Source organism: Hylobates moloch, unplaced genomic scaffold, assembly GCF_009828535.3.
Source record: "Hylobates moloch isolate HMO894 unplaced genomic scaffold, HMol_V3 SCAFFOLD_12, whole genome shotgun sequence".
Classification (NCBI taxonomy): domain Eukaryota; kingdom Metazoa; phylum Chordata; class Mammalia; order Primates; family Hylobatidae; genus Hylobates; species Hylobates moloch.
The window spans coordinates 34,904,399-34,919,449 of NW_026652287.1; the positions used below are offsets into that span (position 1 = coordinate 34,904,399).

Consider the following 15,051-nt stretch of genomic DNA (forward strand, 5'->3'; position numbering starts at 1 on the left):
AAGGCAGAGGTTGCAGTCAGCCAAGATCGCGCCACTGCCCTTGAACCTCAGCGACAGAGCAAGACTCCATCTCAAAAAGAAGCTAAAAATACAAAGATTAGCCAAGTGTCGTAGTGTGCGCCTGTAACCTCAGGGTGAGAGAGGAGACTCTTCAACGCAGGAGGCAGAGGTTGCAGTGAGACGAGATCATAAGACTGCACTCCACCCTAGGCAACAGAGCAAGACTCCGTCTCAAAAGATATACTGCAGTAATTTAAAAACACTTACATTGGAAACTCAGTTTCTTCCTGTCCAAGCCTCCCTTTATGTTTTGTTGTTATATACGGAACAATGAAAAAAAATTTTTTTTAATTTTGCCCAGGTTAGCTTCAAACACATAGCATCGCCAGCTTGTGCACCAGGACAACCAGACGGAGCCACCAAAGCTGGTGGGAAAGTGCTCTCAATTCTTCCATTTGACCTTCTGGGGAGCGATGTACCCAATCACGAGAGGCCTACCCCTGACGTCACCCAGTCCCCAGGGAAAGAGAGGGCCCTGCGTTCCATGGCGCCCCTTGGCGGGAGGAAAGGGACCTGTATCTGAGAGAGAGCAGCCAATTGGGTCCGCTGACTCGGGCCAGGTTCCCATACCGTGTCCAACACCCATCACTCCCCCACGGAGACTCAAGTTACTTTCAATCTCCACATCCCCAGTGCTTGCGGAAGAAATCCGTCTAAGAGAGAGAAATGCGAAACGTAGGAAAGATCCACATTTCCAGGCATCCAATTATATACAAGCCTTGACTCGCCAGGCATCCAATCAGATTAATGGATCCAACGAACTGGAGCAGGTATCCAATTAGGTAGGACAGGGTTGCCAAGATGACACGAGTCTCTCTATAGAGTTCCCAGGGTCGCGGAGCTCTAGCGCTGAGCGCCCCCTGGCGCTTGGCAAGGCTAGCCGTCTACTCCAGCAAGCGCGCGCTGGTCGAAGGCAGCCAATAAGGCAGGGACAAGCCTCCGCGACGTCACTAGTCGCCAGCTGGCCGCCGCAGCATGCGAGCTCGCGCGTTAGTTCGCGTGAGCTCCCGCCAGCCCGCGGGCCGGCCGCGCGCACCTGTTCCAGACTGACGGTTAGGACGCATGCGCTGATGCTTCCGACTGTCTTTTTTTTTTAATTCTGAAGGGAGATAAAGGGCGGGAAAGGGCGTCAGGCGAGGCGAGGCGAGAGGCTCGAGGTTCTAAGGAGATGGTCAGACTGACTGATGGACCTCAGGGTGGCCCCTCTGCCCCAGGACAGGCCTAGAAGAGGATGTGACCCCCTAGAAAACATCCAGAGACTGAGTGGAGGAAACAGCTCCCAGGGGCAGAGCCCCCAGCAGACGCAAACCCAGAGGAGCAGAGGACGATTCGGAGAAGGAAGGAAAGACGCTGGGAAGGAGCCAGGGATGACAGGAAGAGAAGGAGACGGGGAAGGGCCCTGAGGCGAGGGAGGCAGGGCCTCCGACCAGGAGCGACGAGAGAGGATGTGACACAGACGCAGGGGACAGAAAAAGACTCCACGGTCACAGGTGGAGCGCCCAACGGCACAGGGGACTGAGGCAGGGGATGGGGATGGCGACAGGATTGGGAGAAGACAGCCGCGAGGACAGTGCAGAAGTGGGATCAACAGCGACGAAGAGGATACAGTCCGAGGCAAAGGGGAGAGGACCAGAGAGAGAAGACAGTGAATCAGGGGGAGCGAACTGGAGACAGGACAGTGACAAAGACCCCACGGGCCAGGAGAGAGGTCAAGAGGTCTAAGAAAGACGGGAAAGGGGACCAGGCGCGGTGGCTCACGACTGTAATCCCAACACTTTGGGAAGTCAGGGGGGGAGGATCACTTGAAGCCAGAAGTTCGAGACCATCCTGGCCAACACGGTGAAACCCCATCTCTACTAAAAATACAAAAATTAGGCGGGCCTGGTGGCAGGCGCCTGTAGTCCCTGCTACTGGAGAGTTCCACCTACTCGAGAGGCTGAGGCAGGAGAATCGCTTGAATCCGGAAAGCAAAGGTTGCAATTTACCGAGATTGTGTCAGTGCACTCCAGCCTGGGCGACAGGGTGAGACTGCGTCAAAAAAATATATAAAACAACAACAAAAACAAAACAAAACAAAACAAAAAACGAAAGAAAGAGTAACGGAGAGAGAGAGAGAGAGAGAAGAAGGGGGAAGGGGAAGCAGAAGGGGAAGGAGAAGTGGAAGGAGAAGGGAAGAAGAGAAAGGAGGAAGATGGGAGAGAGACCAAGAGGATGGTAATAGAAACAGGGAGTACTGTGACGGAAGGGACAGAGACTAAGGGACAGTGATAGGGGAGAAAGAGACAAGGGGATGTGGCCAACACAGAGAAGGGGACAGCCATAGAGACAGAGAAGACAGAGACTCAGAGGCTATAAAGATATAGTGGGCAGTGATAGAGAGATGGCAGAGATAACAGAAGTGATACAGGGACAAGTGACAAAAATGGAGCTGGTGCCAGAGACAAAGTTGGAGGCAACAGTGAGTGAGGCAAAGAGAACAAACTCAGATGGATGGGGCAGAGATAATGGTGTAAATATCAGAGATTCAGGAAGCAATACTAGATTAGGAGTGCACAGAGGGGACAGAGAGCTGGTGGCAAATAGCAAAGACAGGCCAGGCACAGTGGCTCATACCTGTAATCCCAGCACTTTGGGAGGCGGAGGTGGGCATATCCCTTGAGGTCAGGAGTTCAAGACCAGCCTGGCCAACGTGGCGAAACCCTGTCTCTACAAAAAAAACATATAAAAGTTAGATGGGCATGGTGTTGTGCACCTGTGATCTCAGCTATTTGGGAGGCTGAGGCAGGAGGATCACTTGAGCCAGGGAGGTCAAGGCTGCAGTGAGCTACGTTGATGCCACTACCCTCCAACCTGGGCAACAAAAGGAGACTGCGTCCCTACAAAAAATGTTTAAAATTAGCCAGGCATGGTGATAGTGGCACACATCTGTGGTCCTAGCTACCTGGGAGGCTAAGGTGGGAGGATCACTAGAGCCTGAGAGTTGGAGGCTGCAGTGAGTGGTGTTCGCGCCACTGCACTCCAGCCTCGTCTGGGCAGCAGAGTGAGATTCTGTCTTAAAAAGAAAGAAAAGAAAAGAAAATATCAAAGAGAGAAGTGGAACAGAAGTTGAGGGGACAGAGACGGAGATAGAAGGTAGAAGTCAGAGAAAGAGGCTCTGAGAGAAATAGAGGAGATAAAAGCTGAGCAAGGGACAGAGATGGAGGATTCAGAGTGGGAGGAGACAGAGCCAGAGGGAAGGGCAACAGAATGCACAGACTCTGAGTGGAGGGCAGTTGTGGTGACGCTACCAGGATGAGCATAACAGAGTCCATTCAATGAGACAGAGAGAGGTGAAGATATAAAGGCAGAGAGCGTCATGTAAGACAGAAGGGATGGTAACATAAAAAGGGGGTGATAGAGAAAGAAAAGGCATGAGGCAAGACGGGGGGGTAGATGGAAGATGGCTTGTCAGACATCCTGCAGCTAGAGATTAGGGATGCGGGCAGAGTCAGAAACCGTTAGAATTGTATCTTACAGGGGAGGAGAGTGACGGGAAGAACATGATCAAGACCCACCAGAGAAAGATAAGGACACAGAGACCGAGTCACAGAGATGAATAGAGAGAAAGGGCAAAGAAAGGAAATGAGAGGGTCAGAGCTGTCTGAGACTTGATAAGGGGTGAGGACAACAGACAAAAGCAAAGATGGGCGAACTGAGCAAAGACCCAGAGAGAGTGACAGGAACCCACAAACCCGTGGGTAGCTGAGACCTGCCACTCAGCTCAGTACCTAAACCTGGGAAGTACTGAAAGCCAAGAATGCTTGAGGTTCTTTCTGCCAGTTTGGTTAAGTTGTGAGCTTGATTTGGAATTGTGATTTGAAAGATCTCGACACTGGTTCTAGATTTGTGAACATGTTTCTGAATCCCCCGGTCCTCTTTCTTTGGCCCACAGTAGCCATGGCACAAAGCAGCAAGCAAAATCATTCTTTTTTCATTCATTCATTCAACAACTATTGAGTATTCACTATGTGCCAGGCATTATTCTGGGTGCCAGGGAGACGACAGCAGCAAACAAAGTACATGCACCCACGCAGCTTTCAGCCTAATTGGTGGACAAATAAATATATAATGTCAAGTAGTGTTAAATGCTAAGAAGAGAAATTAAGCAAAGATGAGAGGACAGAGTAATTGAGGTTGCTGATAATGGCAGGCTAGGTTATTCAGACCAACATTCCCACTAAAAGCAACGAAAAATGCTGGATGCATTTTTTTAAATCTTGAAAGCATTGCCCTGGCACAGTGGCCTGTGCTTGTAGTCCCAGCTACCTAGGAGGCTGAGGCAGGAGGACCCCTCGAGGCCAGGAGTTCGAGGCTGTAGTGCACAATGAATATGCTCATGAATAGCCACTGCATTCCAGCATGGGTAATATAGCAAGACCCTGTCTCTAGAAGAATTTCTGTAACTTAAAAAAAAACCACTGAAGGCTCACAGGATTTATCAGGCTGTAACTGATGGAAAATTGGGAACTCAGAGAAGTAATCAGAGTACTTCTACCCTAAGGGAATTTTATAACCCTGGCAAATTTAAACTTTTATTTGGATGGCTTCTTAGATGGAAGGAATACAAAAAAAAGCTAGGACCCACCAAGGTGGGGAGTCCACATTGAGCTGAGAAAGCAATGGCTATGCCCTCAGGGTAAGGGGGAACTAGAAGTAAATTGGCCCTGGTTTGTTACTTGGCAGCCTATTCCATGGGTGGTCCAAAAGACCTCAAGTTGTGGACTTAAAGTCCCCAACTGGAAGTATTTTTAAACTCTTGATGACAACACACAGATAATTCTCTCTGGTGAAAATAATCTTCATTAAAGGCCTCAAATTATTCCTGTAAACATATTTTTTTTCCCAAGGAACGTGAGCAGCACACAGGTATAACCAAGAACACAAAGTACCAGGAGCAAGAACTAGCAGAAATAAGAGACACTGTAAACAGACCCACTAATCCTTGTGATGTTAGAACTATCAGAGGGACATAAAACAGTGTGGTTTGTTCATATAAAATATAAGATTGCCATTGTTTTGCAATGGCAAGGGACCAAGAAACTATAAAAAATTATCTAGGTGCTTTGAAAATGACAAAAACTCTAAAAGAGGATTAAAACTAAAAGCAACAGCTGTGTAGAGACATAGTAAATTGGAACATAGATCAATAGAAGTTATCCACGATTCACCATAAGAGACAAAGCAGGAAACATGTAAAAGAGGTTAAGTGGCATGGAGTATAGAGTGTGAGAGTCTTATCTATATTTATTCTGAGTCCCAAAAGAGGGGAGAAAGAGTATATGGCAGAAAGAATATTTAAGAAAAAATGGCAGATTTTTCAAATTTTCCAAAATTGAGGAGAGAATCTAATTCAAAGATTCAAGAAGCCTAATGAATCGTAAGTATAAAGAAATCTACACTTAGAAACATCATTGTATTAATATGTGTGGAGTCCTGACAAAATAAGTAAGCAAAAAGGAAGGGGTCCCAGGTTGGGGAAAACAATTGTTCTGAGAGATGGCTAATCACAGACAACAGGCTGGCACAACATTCTGTTCCCAAATACCTCACTCCGCATGTAACCTCAGCAGCATAAACTCATCCCTCTAGCCCCTGCCTCTTTGCAAATAGCCGCTTCTCGGCTGTGCAGCCCATTGCAACCTTGCAACGTATCTTCATACTTTCTCTAATAAATCTGTTTTTCTCTACCTATGACTGTCTCGGTAAATTCCTTTAATGCCCGCGACGCCAGCCCCAGCAGTCGCACCCGCGACAGTATGTTTGCAGAACACTAAAGGCAAAGAGACCTCATCAGCAGCTAGAGAGAAAAGACAGATGTCCTTTAAAAGATCCATAGTTGGAGGGCCAGGTGTGGTGCCTCACATCTGTTATCCCAGCACTCTGGGAAGCCTCTGTGGCAGGAGGATTGCTTGAGGCCAGGAGTCTGAGACCAGCCTAGGCAACATAGCAAGACTGTCTCTACTAAAAAATTTTTAAAAACTTAGCCAGGCATGGTGGCACAGCCTGTAGTCCCAGCTACTCACTTAGGAGGCTGAGGCAGGAGAATCATCTGAGCCCGAGAGGTCGCGGCTGCAGTGAGCCAAGGCTAGACTGCACCACTGCACCTAGCCTTGGCAATAGAGTGAGACCTTGTCTTAAAAAAGAAATTCACTGCAAGTGGTTATACAACCCCCTACTGCTAAATTGGACTGGCTTTTTAAAAAATAAATAATTTGTATAACAACTGACATTGTTACAACAGTAACAATGGAATCTAGAATAAGATCAATGTGCTGATAGAAAATAACTGTCAATTTAATATCCAGTAAAATATGTGTATATATATATACAGTATATATAATATATAATATATAATATGTATTATATATTATATATTATATATTATATATTATATATTATATATTATATATTATATAATATATAATATATAATATATAATATATAATATATAATATAATATATATTATATATATTATATTATATATATAATATAATATATATTATATATATTATTTATTCTGAGTCCCAAAGGAGGGGAGAAAGAGCATATGGCAGAAAGGAAATTTAAGAAAATAATGGCAGATTTTTCAAATTTTCCAAAATTGAGGAGAGAATCTAATTCAAAGATTCAATATATAATATATAATATATATTATATATATTGTGTATATTATCTATATGAGAGAGAGAGAGAGAGAGATGGAGTCTCACTCTGTCACCCAGGCTGGAGTGCAATGGCATGATTCCAGCTGACTGCAACCTCTGCCTCCCAGGTTCAAGCAATTCTCCTGCCTCAGCCTCCTGAGTAGCTGGGACCACAGGCACGCACCACCACACCTGGCTAATTTTTGTATTTTTAGTAGAGACAGGGTTTCACCATGTTGGCCAGGCTCGTCTTGAACTCCTGAGCTCAAGTGATGCACCAGCCTTGGCCTCCCAAAGTCCTAGAATTACAGGCATGAGTCACCACGCCCAGCCAGTGAAAATATATTTCAAGAATGATGTCAACATGTTCCAGTTGTTCTATACATACGTACATATGTGTGCATGCTGTTTGATAGCATTTTACCCACAGTAGAATTTGTTTTAAAATTGGAGTCAGTCCTCTCAAACCCTGCCATTGCTTTATCAACTAAGTTTATGTAATATTCTAAATCTTTTGTTTGTCATTTCAACAATGTTCACAGCATCTTTACCAGGAGTAAACTCCATCTCAAGAAACCACTTTCTTGGCTGGCACGGTGGCTCATGTCTGTAACCCCAGCACTTTGGGAGACCGAGGCGGGCAGATCATGAGGTCAGGAGTTCGAGACCTGCCTGACCAACATGGTGAAACCCCTTCTCTACTAAAAATATAAAAATTAGCAGGGTGGTGTGTGCCTGTAATCCCAGCTAGTGAGGAGGCTGAGGCAAGAGAATCGCTTGAACCTGGGAGGCAGAAGTTGCAGTGAGCCAAGATCACACCACTGCACTCCAGCCTGGGTGACAGAGCAAGACTCCATCTCAGAGGAAAAAAAAAAGAAACCACTTTCTTTCCTCGTCCATAAGGAGCAACTCCTCATGTGTTCAAATTTTATTATGAGATTGCCACAATTCAGTCAATTCAGTAGTACAGTAGTAGAATCTTCAGGCTCTACTTCAAATTCCAGTTCCCTTGCTATTTCCACCACATCTGCTGTGACTTCTTCCACTGAGGTCTTGAACTTCTCTCAAAGTCATCATGACAGCTGGAATCAACTTCTTCCAAACTCCTGTTGATGTTGATTTTGGACCTCCTCCCATGAATCACAAATGTTCTTAATGGCATCTAGAATGGTGAATCCTTTCCAGAAGGTTTCCAATGGACTTTGACCAGATCCATCAGAGGAATCACTATCTATGGCAGCCATGCACTCATGAAGTGTATTTCTGAAATAATAAAACCTGAAAATTAAAATTACTTCTTGATCTATGGGCTATAAAATGGATGTTGTGTTAGCAGGCATGAAAATTACACTAATTTTCTTTTCTTTGTTTTTTTTTTTTTTTTGAGATGGAGTCTCACCCTGTCACCCAGGCTGGAGTGCAATGGCAGGATCTCAGCTCACTGCAACCTCCACCTCCCAGGCTCAAGCGATTCTCCTGCCTCAGCCTCCTGAGTAGCTGGGATAACAGGTGCATGCCACCATGCCCAGCTAATTTGTTGTATCTTTAGTAGAGATGGTTTCACCATGTTGGCCAGGCTGGTCTTGAACTCCTGACCTCGTGATCCACCCACCTCAGCCTCCCAAAGTGCTGAGATGGCAGGTGTGAGCCACCGCGCCCAGTTGACGCTAATCTTCTTGTATCTCTCCGTCAGAGCTCTTGGCTGACCAGATATATTGTTAATGAGCAGTAATATTTGGAAAGAAATATTTTTTTCTGAGCAGATCTCAACAATGGGTTTAAAATATTCAGTAAACCATGAAGTAAACAGATGTGTTGTATTCAGGCTTTGTTGTTCTATTCCTTGAGCACAGGCCTAGTAGATTCTGCAAAATTCCTAAGGGCCTTAGAATTTTCAGAATGGCAAATGAGCACTGGCTTCGATTAAAGTCATCAACTGCATGAACCCCTAAAAAGAGAGTCAGCCTGTCCTTTGGAACTTTGAAGCCAAATATTGAATCTTCCTCTCTAGCTATAAAAGCCCTAGATGACATGTTCTTTTCATAGAAAGCTGTAGGCTGTTTCATTTACATTGAAAATCTGTTGTTTAGTATAGCTGCCTTCATCAATTATCTTAGCTAGGCCTTCTGGATAACTTGCTGCAGCTTCTCCATCAGCACTTGGTGCTTCACCTTGCACTTCTTTTTTTTTTTTTTTCCAAGACAGAGTCTCACTCCATCACCCAGGCTGGAGTGCAGTAGTGTGATCTCAGTTCACTGCAATTTCCACCTCCTGGGTTCAAGTAATTCTCCTGCCTCAGCCTCCCAAGTAGCTGGGATTACAGGTGCATGCCACCACGCCCAGCTAATTTTTGTATTCTTAGTAGAGACAGTGTTTCACCATGTTGGCCAGGCTGGTCTCAAACTCCTGACCTCGTGATCGACCCACCTTGGCCTCCCAAAGTCCTGGGATTACAGGCATGAGCCACCGCGCCTGGCCTCACCTTGCACTTCTATATTATAGAGATAGCTTCTTTCCTTAAACCTCATGAACCAACCTTTGCTAGCTTCCAGCTTTTCTTCTGTGGCCTTACCTCTCTTAGCCTTCATAGAATTGAAGAGAGTTAAGGCCTTGCTCTGGATTAGGCTTTAGCTTAGGGAAAAACTGTGGCTGGTTTGATCTTCTATCCAGACCACGAAAACTTGCTTCATATCAGCAATAAGGCTGTTTGGCTTTCTTATGATTCAGCCATTCACTGGAGTAACACTTTTCATATCCTTTAAGAAATTTTCCTTCCCATTTCCACCTTGGCTAAAGGCAAGAGGCCTTGCCTTTGGCCTGTCTAAGCTTCTAACGTGCCTTTCTCACTGAACTTAATCATTTTTAGCTTTTGATTTAAAGTGAAAGACATGTGACTCTTCCTTTCACTTAAATGCTTGGAGGCCACTGTAGAGTTATCAATTGGCCTAATTTTAATACTGTTGTGTCTCAGGAAATGAGGAGGCCCAAGGAGAGGGAGAAAGACAAGGGAAAGGCCAGTTGGTATAAAAGTCACAACACACATAACATTTATAGATGAAGTTCACCATCTGATATGGATGTGGTTCATGGCATCCCAAAACAATTACAATAGCCACATCAAAGATCACTGATCACCCAGGCACAGTGGCTCACGCCTGTAATCCCGGCACTTTGGGAGGCCAAGGCAGGCAGGTCACGAGGTCAGGAGTTCGAGATAAGCCTGACCAACATGGTGAAACCCCGTCTCTACTAAAAATACAAAAATTAGCTGAGCATGGTGGTGCACGCCTGTAATCCCAGCTACTCAAGAGGCTGAGGCGGGAGAATCGCTTGGACCTGGGTGGCTGAGCAGCAGTGAGCCAAGATCGCACCGCGGTACTCCAGCCTAGGCGACAGAGTGAGACTGCATCTCAAAAAAAAAAAAAAAAAAAAAAAAAAAAAAATCATTGATCACAGATCACCATAACAGAATGATAATAAAAAAGTTCGAAATATTGGGAGAATTACCAAAATGTGACACAGAGACGTTAAGGGAGCACACGCTGTTGTTAAAATGGTGCTGATAGACAGGCTGAACACAGCAGACCTTCAATTTGTAGAAAAAAAAATCTGCAAAGTACAATAAAGCAAGGAGCAATAAAATGAGATATAAACGCAGTAACACATTTCAAATGTTTGACATCATACAGAATAAATATGGTCATTACCATAGGTAGGTTGTTATAAGTTAATAATAAAAAGATAACTTGACCCGGCGCGGTGGCTCATGCCTGTAATCCCAGCACTTTGGGAGGCAGAGGCGGGCAGATGACCTGAAGTCGGGAGTTCGAGACTAGCCTGACTAACATGGAGAAACCCCATCTCTACTAAAAATACAAAATTAGCTGGGCGTGGTGGGGCATGCCTGTTAATTCCAGCTACTCAGGAGGCTGAAGCAGGAGAATCAATTGAACCCAGGAGGCAGAGGTTGCAGTGAGCCGAGATTGTGCCATTGCGCTCCAGCTTGGGCAACAAGAGCCAAACTCCGTCTCAAAATAATAATAATAATAATAATAATAATAATAATAATAATAATAATAAACAAAAATCTCATGTGCTGGGTGTGGTGGATCTAGACCATCCTGGCCATCATGGTGAAAGCCCGTCTCTACTAAAATACAAAAAATTAGCTGGGTGTGGTGGTGCATACCTGTAATCCCAGCTACTCGGGAGGCTGAGGCAAGGGAATCTTGAACCTGGGAGGCAGAGGTTGCAGTGAGCCGAGATGGGGCCACTGCACTCCAGTCTGGCGACAAAGCGAGACTCCGTCTCAAAAAAAAAAAAAAAAAAAAAGAGCAGGCAACATGGTGCTGGCCAGCTAGAGAGCCCATCTGCATAATAAAAGTTTAGAGTGGGAGCAGCCAGCTCCTTGGCACGCTATGCAAATGGCACACCTGGTCCCACCAATCTCTCATCCTCTATGTAAATCACACTCCACCTCCCCAAGCTCACCTACAAAACCCAGTTCATTTCACCACGGAACCAGATGACCCACTTGGCAGCCCCTCCCTCTCTGCAGGAGAGAGAGCTTTTCTCTTTCTTTCACCTATTAAACCTCCACTGTTAACCTCAAAAAAAAAAAAAAAGAAAGAAAAAGAAAAAAGAAAAGAAAAGAAAGAAAAAGAAACACCTTCTATGTGTAAAAGAGCTAACGAGGCCAGAATTCAAAACCCGCTTCATATGTTTGCTGTGTATCTTGGGCACTTACTGTGTCACTCTGATCTTGGGTTCTTCCAAGTGTGGAAAGAGGGGAAAGAGAGAAATATAATCATAATCCAGGAAAGAGATCCAAGAGAGGCTGTTAGATTCCAAAAGGAGATTGGAATCAGTAGATTCCAAAAGGAGATTGGAATCAGTAGATTCCAAAAGTAGGGCTGAGAGATTCTCTCAAAGAGGCTGAGTGAAGTGATCGCAAAAAGCCTTTTTATGCCTCCCGCAGAAAACTCCCACCTTTCATTCCTTGATCCAGTGGTTTATGACCTATATCAAAACTCCTCTTCAGGATTGGAGAGAGGGACTGGGCATCCTGGGCTGAAGATACTCTGTCTCTTCTCTCCTTTTTGATGCCTTGCTGGTGATACAGCTTGGAACACAGCAGGACTTCATAACCTGGGGCCTGACTTCAGGGGTCAAAAGTTTCCCTGAAATTGTATATAAAGGTTGGTCCACATGCGTTTTTCTCAAGGGAAAAAAATTTATAGCTGTCATCAGATTCTCAAAGGATTAGTCCACTTGCAAAGGACAGACCCCAATTCAAATTGGCTGAATTTTAAAAAGGAGGTTCATGGCCGGGCATGGTGGCTCACACCTGTAATCCCAGCAATTTGGGAGGCTGAGGTCGGCAGATCACTGGAGGTCAGAAGTTCAAGACCAACCTGGCCAACATAGTGAGACCCTGTCTCTACTAAAAATACAAAAAAAATAGCCAGGAGTGGTGGTGCGTGCTTGCAGTTCCAGCTACTCTGGAGGCTGAGGCAGGAGAATCGCTTGAACCTCAGAGGCAGAGGTTGCAGTGAGCTCAGATCACGCCACTGCACTCCAACCTGGGTGATAGAGTGAGACTCTGTCTCAAAAAAAAAAAAATTGTGGGGGATTTATTGAATGTATTGCCTCATGTAGCTGAAAAGTCATGGCCAGCCTAGAACTTCAGGCAGGACTAGATCCAAGCACTCAAACGATGTCGTGGGGAATGTGCCTCTGCATCTCTGAGTCCTCATTCCCTCTGACTGGCTTCGCTTCACATAAGCTGTTCCCTCATGCTGGAAATATGACCATCAGTATCATCAGGCTCACATCCAACCCCCTTAGCAACTTTGGCTTAATTCTGTGCTTTGGCCCAGTTTTGCTCACATGACCATCCTTGAACCAGTCAGTGTGGCCAGAGATTGTAAATTCTCTGATTAACCAAGCCTGGGTCCTCTGAATCCTAGAGGACCCAGTGTATCCAAAAAGATATGTCCAGGAAGGACACATGGGCTATTTGGAGAGAAGGATGGTTCTGCAACCAAAAATAGAGATGCCTTTGTAGGAATCAAAGGGTGCCCTGGGCTGGGTGTGGTGACTCACCCCTGTAATCCCAGCACTTTGGGAGGCTGAGGTGGGTGGATATTTAAGCCCAAGAGTTTCAGACCAGCTTGGGCAACATGGCAAAACCCCATCTCAACAAAAAATGCAAAAATTAGCTGGGCGTATTAGTGTGTACGTCTGTGGTCCTAGTTACTCGGGAGGCTGAGGTGGGAGGATTGCTTGAGCCAGCGAGGCGGAGGTTTCAGTGAGCTGAGATGGCACCACTGCACCCCAGCCTGGGTGACGGAGTTGAGACCCTGTCACTCTCTCTCATACACACACACACACACACACACACAATTGCATTGTTTTTTGTTGCCACCATAGCAATGCAATTTTATTTTATTTTTATTTTTATTTTTTTTGAGACAGAGTCTCGCTCTTCACGCCCAGGCTGGAGTAAAATGGCGCAATCTCAGCTCACTGCAACCTCCGCCTCCCGGGTTCAAGCAATTCTCCTGCCTCAACCTCCCAAGTAGCTGGGATTACAGGCACCCACCACCATGCCTGGCTAATTTTTCTATTTTTAATAGAGATGGGGTTTCACCATGTTGGCCAGGCTGGTCTTGAACTCCTGACCTCAGGAGATCCGCCCACCTCAGCCTCCCAAAGTGCTGGAATTACAGGCATGAGCCAACGAGCCCCGCCATCTAGTGCAAATTCATTATCTTAACAGTTCTGTAGTTCAGAAGTCCAACATGAGTCTCACTGGGCTAAAATCAAGATGGCAGCAGGACTGCATTTCTTCTGGAGGTTCTAGGGGCAAATCTGTTTAATTGTCCTTTCCAGCTTCTAAAGGCTGCCTTGGCTGATAGCGCCTTCCATTTTCAAAGTCAGCAGTGTAGCATTTTTCTAACCCCGCTTCCATTGTCCCACATGTTTTTCTGATTCTTTCCTTCTGGGCTCCCTCTTCCCCTTGGAAGGGTTCTTACTGCATAGGGCATGCCTGTGTACGCCAGGATACTTTCTCTAACTTTTTTTTTTTTTTTTAGATGGAATCTTGCTCTGTCACCCAGGCTGGAGTGCAGCGGCATATCTCGGCTCACTGCAACCTCTGCCTCCCGGGTTCAAGCGATTCTCCTGCCTCAGTCCCCGAGTAGCTGGGACTACAGGCGTGTGCCACCACGTACGGCTAATTTTTTGTATTTTTAGTAGAGACGGGGTTTCACCATGTTAGCCAGGATGGTCTTGATCTCCTGACCTTGTGATCTGCCCGCCTCAGCCTCCCAAAGTGCTGGGATTACAGACGTGAGCCACCGCACCTGGCCTACTTTCCCTATCTTAACGTCAGCTGATTAGCAACCTTAATTCCGCCAGCTGCCTTACTTCCTCTTTGCTATGTAATCAAACATATTCACGGGTTCTGGGGATGAGGACATCTTTGGGGAGTAATTATTCCGCCTACCCTAGGGAATGTAAGTGCTAAGGAGGCACCTACGAAATAGTCACCACAGCGTGACTCATGGCTTAGGAACAAGGTTAGGGTTAGCAGGGACTGGGAAGTGGAAGGGAAGGGAATTCGTATTTAGTTGAACATACACTGGTTGTCAGACACTGCTCTTGGAACTTTTTTTTTTTTTTTTTTTGAATCTTACTCCGTGACTTAGCCTGGAGTGCTGTGGTGTGATCTTGCCTCACTGCAACCTCCATCTCCTAGGTTCAACGAATTCTCCTGCCTCAGCCTCCTGAGTAGCTGGGATTACAGGCACCCACAACCACACCCAGCTAATTTTTGTATTTTTAGTAGAGACAGGGTTTTGTCATGTTGCCCAGGCTGGTCTCGAACTCCTGACCTCAGGTGATCCACTCATCTCAGCCTCCCAAAGTGCTGGGATTACAGGCGTGAGCCACCATGCCTGGCCTGCTCTTGGAACTTTACAAACATTATAATTTACTTTGATGACAATCCTGTTAAATATAAATGAGTATCCCCGTTTTACATATGAGGAAACAGAGGTTCCAAGTGAAAGAATGGACTTGTCTAGTGACACAGCTGGTGGCAGTAGCAGGATTTGAATTCAGGCCTGTCTGCCACAAAGGACATTTAAAATAAGGCCCTATGTTTATATTCATAGTATGTACGGATGTATATATTCATATATATTTCTTCCTTTCAGAAAATTATTTTTAGGCCGGGCACAGCAGCTCACACCTGTAATCCCAGCACTTTGGGAGTCCAAGGTGGGAGGATCACTTGAGCCC

The 15,051-nt window shown here is 45.7% G+C and overlaps 1 long non-coding RNA gene across 1 annotated transcript; it reads right to left on the reverse strand.

Moving 5' to 3' along the window:
- Nucleotides 1-331: 331 nt before the first annotated feature.
- On the reverse strand, nt 332-1,040 carry LOC131380882 (uncharacterized). Its single transcript, XR_009209151.1, has 2 exons — nt 673-1,040; nt 332-579 (listed from the first exon to the last, which is right to left on the reverse strand). It is a non-coding gene; the product is annotated as an uncharacterized LOC131380882 (long non-coding RNA).
- Between the last annotated feature and the right edge of the window lie 14,011 nt (nt 1,041-15,051).